Source organism: Oncorhynchus masou, chromosome 7 (assembly GCF_036934945.1).
Source record: "Oncorhynchus masou masou isolate Uvic2021 chromosome 7, UVic_Omas_1.1, whole genome shotgun sequence".
NCBI classification, from domain to species: Eukaryota; Metazoa; Chordata; class Actinopteri; order Salmoniformes; family Salmonidae; genus Oncorhynchus; species Oncorhynchus masou.
Window position 1 is genome coordinate 3,306,418 of NC_088218.1, and position 5,596 is coordinate 3,312,013.

Below are 5,596 nucleotides of genomic sequence, written 5' to 3' on the forward strand. Positions count from 1 at the left end.
CTGCCTTTTGATGCCCTGAGGCTCTGACCTCCGCCTTTTGATGCCCCTGGGCTCTGACCTCCACCTTTTGATGCCCTGGGGCTCTGACCTCCACCTTTTGATGCCCCTGGGCTCTGACCTCCACATTTTGATGCCCCTGGGCTCTGACCTCCACCTTTTGATGCCCCTGGGGCTCTAACCTCCACCTTTTGATGCCCCTGGGCTCTGACCTCCACCTTTTGATGCCCTGGGGCTCTGACCTCCGCCTTTTGATGCCCTGGGTCTCTGACCTCCACCTTTTGATGCCCCTGGGCTCTGACCTCCACCTTTTGATGCCCCTGGGCTCTGACCTCCACCCTTTGATGCCCCTAGGCTCTGACCTCCGCCTTTTGTGGCCCCTGGGCTCTGAACTCCACCTTTTGATGCCCCTGGGGCTCTGACCTCCACCTTTTGATGCCCCTGGGCTCTGACCTCCACCTTTTGATGCCCTGGGGCTCTGACCTCCACCTTTTGATGCCCCTGGGCTCTGACCTCCACCTTTTGATGCCCTGGGGCTCTGACCTCCACCTTTTGATGCCCTGGGTCTCTGACCTCCACCTTTTGATGCCCCTGGGCTCTGACTTCTGCCTTTTGATGCCCTGGGGCTCTGACCTCCACCTTTTGATGCCCCTGGGCTCTGACCTCCGCCTTTTGATGCCCTGGGTCTCTGACCTCCACCTTTTGATGCCCCTGGGCTCTGACCTCTGCCTTTTGATGCCCTGGGGCTCTGACCTCCACCTTTTGATGCCCCTGGGCTCTGACCTCCACCTTTTGATGCCCTGGGGCTCTGACCTCCACCTTTTGATGCCCCTGGGCTCTGACCTCCACCTTTTGATGCCCCTGGGCTCTGACCTCTGCCTTTTGATGCCCTGGGGCTCTGACCTCTGCCTTTTGATGACCTGGGTCTCTGACCTCCACCTTTTGATGCCCTGGGGCTCTGACCTCCGCCTTTTGATGCCCTGGGGCTCTGACCTCTGCCTTTTGATGCCCTGGGGCTCTGACCTCCACCTTTTGATGCCCCTGGGCTCTGACCTCTGCCTTTTGTGGCCCCTGGGCTCTGACCTCTGCCTTTTGATGCCCTGGGGCTCTGACTTCCACCTTCTGATGCCCTGGGGCTCTGACCTCCACCTTTTGATGCCCTGGGGCTCTGACCTCCACCTTTTGATGCCCCTGGGCTCTGACCTCCACCTTTTGATGCCCCTGGGCTCTAACCTCCGCCTTTTGTGGCCCCTGGGCTCTGACCTCCACCTTTTGATGCCCCTGTGGCTCTAACCTCCACCTTTTGATGCCCCTGGGCTCTGACCTCCACCTTTTGATGCCCTGGGGCTCTGACCTCCACCTTTTGATGCCCTGGGTCTCTGACCTCCACCTTTTGATGCCCCTGGGCTCTGACCTCCACCTTTTGATGCCCTGGGGCTCTGACCTCCACCTTTTGATGCCCCTGGGCTCTGACCTCCACCTTTTGATGCCCTGGGCTCTGACCTCCACCTTTTGATGCCCTGGGGCTCTGACCTCCACCTTTTGATGCCCCTGGGGCTCTGACCTCCACCTTTTGATGCCCCTGGGCTCTGACCTCCGCCTTTTGATGCCCTGGGTCTCTGACCTCCACCTTTTGATGCCCCTGGGCTCTGACTTCTGCCTTTTGATGCCCTGGGCTCTGACCTCCACCTTTTGATGCCCCTGGGCTCTGACCTCCGCCTTTGATGCCCTGGGCTCTGACCTCCACCTTTTGATGCCCCTGGGGCTCTGACCTCCACCTTTTGATGCCCCTGGGCTCTGACCTCCACCTTTTGATGCCCTGGGGCTCTGACCTCCGCCTTTTGATGCCCTGGGTCTCTGACCTCCACCTTTTGATGCCCCTGGGCTCTGACCTCCACCTTTTGATGCCCTGGGCTCTGACCTCCACCTTTTGATGCCCCTAGGCTCTGACCTCCACCTTTTGATGCCCCTGGGCTCTGACCTCCACCTTTTGATGCCCCTGGGGCTCTGACCTCCACCTTTTGATGCCCTGGGCTCTGACCTCCACCTTTTGATGCCCTGGGGCTCTGACCTCCACCTTTTGATGCCCCTGGGCTCTGACCTCCACCTTTTGATGCCCTGGGGCTCTGACCTCCACCTTTGATGCCCCTGGGCTCTGACCTCCACCTTTTGATGCCCTGGGGCTCTGACCTCCACCTTTTGATGCCCCTGGGCTCTGACCTCCACTTTTGATGCCCTGGGGCTCTGACCTCTGCCTTTTGATGCCCTGAGGCTCTGACCTCCACCTTTTGATGCCCCTGGGCTCTGACCTCCACCTTTTGATGCCCTGGGGCTCTGACCTCCACCTTTTGATGCCCCTGGGCTCTGACCTCCACATTTTGATGCCCCTGGGCTCTGACCTCCACCTTTTGATGCCCCTGGGGCTCTAACCTCCACCTTTTGATGCCCCTGGGCTCTGACCTCCACCTTTTGATGCCCTGGGGCTCTGACCTCCACCTTTTGATGCCCTGGGTCTCTGACCTCCACCTTTTGATGCCCCTGGGCTCTGACCTCCACCTTTTGATGCCCCTGGGCTCTGACCTCCACCCTTTGATGCCCCTAGGCTCTGACCTCCGCCTTTTGTGGCCCCTGGGCTCTGAACTCCACCTTTTGATGCCCCTGGGGCTCTGACCTCCACCTTTTGATGCCCCTGGGCTCTGACCTCCACCTTTTGATGCCCTGGGGCTCTGACCTCCACCTTTTGATGCCCCTGGGCTCTGACCTCCACCTTTTGATGCCCTGGGGCTCTGACCTCCACCTTTTGATGCCCTGGGTCTCTGACCTCCACCTTTTGATGCCCCTGGGTTCTGACCTTTGCCTTTTGATGCCCTGGGGCTCTGACCTCCACCTTTTGATGCCCCTGGGCTCTGACCTCCGCCTTTTGATGCCCTGGGTCTCTGACCTCCACCTTTTGATGCCCCTGGGCTCTGACCTCTGCCTTTTGATGCCCTGGGCTCTGACCTCCACCTTTTGATGCCCTGGGCTCTGACCTCCACCTTTTGATGCCCTGGGGCTCTGACCTCCACCTTTTGATGCCCCTGGGCTCTGACCTCCACCTTTTGATGCCCCTGGGCTCTGACCTCTGCCTTTTGATGCCCTGGGGCTCTGACCTCTGCCTTTTGATGACCTGGTCTCTGACCTCCACCTTTTGATGCCCTGGGGCTCTGACCTCCACCTTTTGATGCCCCTGGGCTCTGACCTCCACCTTTTGATGCCCTGGGGCTCTGACCTCCACCTTTTGATGCCCCTGGGCTCTGACCTCTGCCTTTTGTGGCCCCTGGGCTCTGACCTCTGCCTTTTGATGCCCTGGGGCTCTGACTTCCACCTTCTGATGCCCTGGGGCTCTGACCTCCACCTTTTGATGCCCTGGGGCTCTGACCTCCACCTTTTGATGCCCCTGGGCTCTGACCTCCACCTTTTGATGCCCCTGGGCTCTAACCTCCGCCTTTTGTGGCCCCTGGGCTCTGACCTCCACCTTTTGATGCCCCTGTGGCTCTAACCTCCACCTTTTGATGCCCCTGGGCTCTGACCTCCACCTTTTGATGCCCTGGGGCTCTGACCTCCGCCTTTTGATGCCCTGGGTCTCTGACCTCCACCTTTTGATGCCCCTGGGACTCTGACCTCCACCTTTTGATGCGTTGGGGCTCTGACCTCCGCCTTTTGATGCCCTGGGGCTCTGACCTCCACCTTTTGATGCCCTGGGGCTCTGACCTCCACCTTTTGATGCCCTTGGGCTCTGACCTCCACCTTTTGATGCCCTGGGGCTCTGACCTCCACCTTTTGATGCCCTGGGTCTCTGACCTCCACCTTTTGATGACCTGGGTCTCTGACCTTCGCCTTTTGATGACCTGGGTCTCTGACCTTCGCCTTTTGATGCCCTGGGGCTCTGACCTCCACCTTTTGATGCCCCTGGGCTCTCACCTCCACCTTTTGATGCCCCTGGGCTCTGACCTCTGCCTTTTGATGCCCTGGGGCTCTGACCTCCACCTTTTGATGCCCTGGGCTCTGACCTCCACCTTTGATGCCCCTGGGCTCTGACCTCCGCCTTTTTGGCCCTGGGCTCTGACCTCCACCTTTTGATGCCCCTGGGCTCTGACCTCCACCTTTTGATGCCCTGGGGCTCTGACCTCCACCTTTGATGCCCTGGGGCTCTGACCTCCACCTTTTGATGCCCTGGGTCTCTGACCTCCACCTTTTGATGCCCCTGGGCTCTGACCTCCTGATGCCCTTTTGATGCCCTGGGGCTCTGACCTCCACCTTTTGATGCCCCTGGGCTCTGACCTCCACCTTTTGATGCCCTGGGTCTCTGACCTCCACCTTTTGATGCCCCTGGGCTCTGACCTCTGCCTTTGATGCCCTGGGGCTCTGACCTCCACCTTTTGATGCCCCTGGGCTCTGACCTCCACCTTTTGATGCCCCTGGGCTCTGACCTCCACCTTTTGATGCCCCTGGGCTCTGACCTCCACCTTTTGATGCCCCTAGGCTCTGACCTCCGCCTTTTGTGGCCCCTGGGCTCTGACCTCCACCTTTTGATGCCCCTGGGGCTCTGACCTCCACCTTTTGATGCCCCTGGGCTCTGACCTCCACCTTTTGATGCCCTGGGGCTCTGACCTCCACCTTTTGATGCCCTGGGCTCTGACCTCCACCTTTTGATGCCCCTGGGCTCTGACCTCCACCTTTTGATGCCCTGGGGCTCTGACCTCCACCTTTTGATGCCCCTGGGGCTCTGACCTTTGCCTTTTGATGCCCTGGGGCTCTGACCTCCACCTTTTGATGCCCCTGGGCTCTGACCTCCACCTTTTGATGCCCTTGGGCTCTGACCTCTGCCTTTTGATGCCCTGGGCTCTGACCTCCGCCTTTTGATGCCCCTGGGCTCTGACCTCCACCTTTTGATGCCCTGGGGCTCTGACCTCCACCTTTTGATGCCCCTGGGCTCTGACCTCCACCTTTTGATGCCCCTGGGCTCTGACCTCCACCTTTTGATGCCCCTGGGGCTCTGACCTCCACCTTTTGATGCCCCTGGGCTCTGACCTCCACCTTTTGATGCCCTGAGGCTCTGACCTCCACCTTTTGATGCCCTGGGCTCTGAACTCCACCTTTTGATGCCCTGGGGCTCTGACCTCCACCTTTTGATGCCCCTGGGCTCTGACCTCCACCTTTTGATGCCCCTGGGCTCTGACCTCTGCCTTTTGATGCCCTGGGGCTCTGACCTCTGACCTTTTGATGCCCTGGGGCTCTGACCTCCACCTTTTGATGCCCTGGGCTCTGACCTCCACCTTTTGATGCCCTGGTTCTCTGACCTCCACCTTTTGATGCCCCTGGGCTCTGACCTCCACCTTTTGATGCCCTGGGGCTCTGACCTCCACCTTTTGATGCCCCTGGGCTCTGACCTCCACCTTTTGATGCCCTGGGGCTCTGACCTCTGCCTTTTGATGCCCTGGGGCTCTGACTTCCACCTTCTGATGCCCTGGGGCTCTGACCTCCACCTTTTGATGCCCTGGGGCTCTGACCTCCACCTTTTGATGCCCCTGTGGCTCTAACCTCCACCTTTTGATGCCCC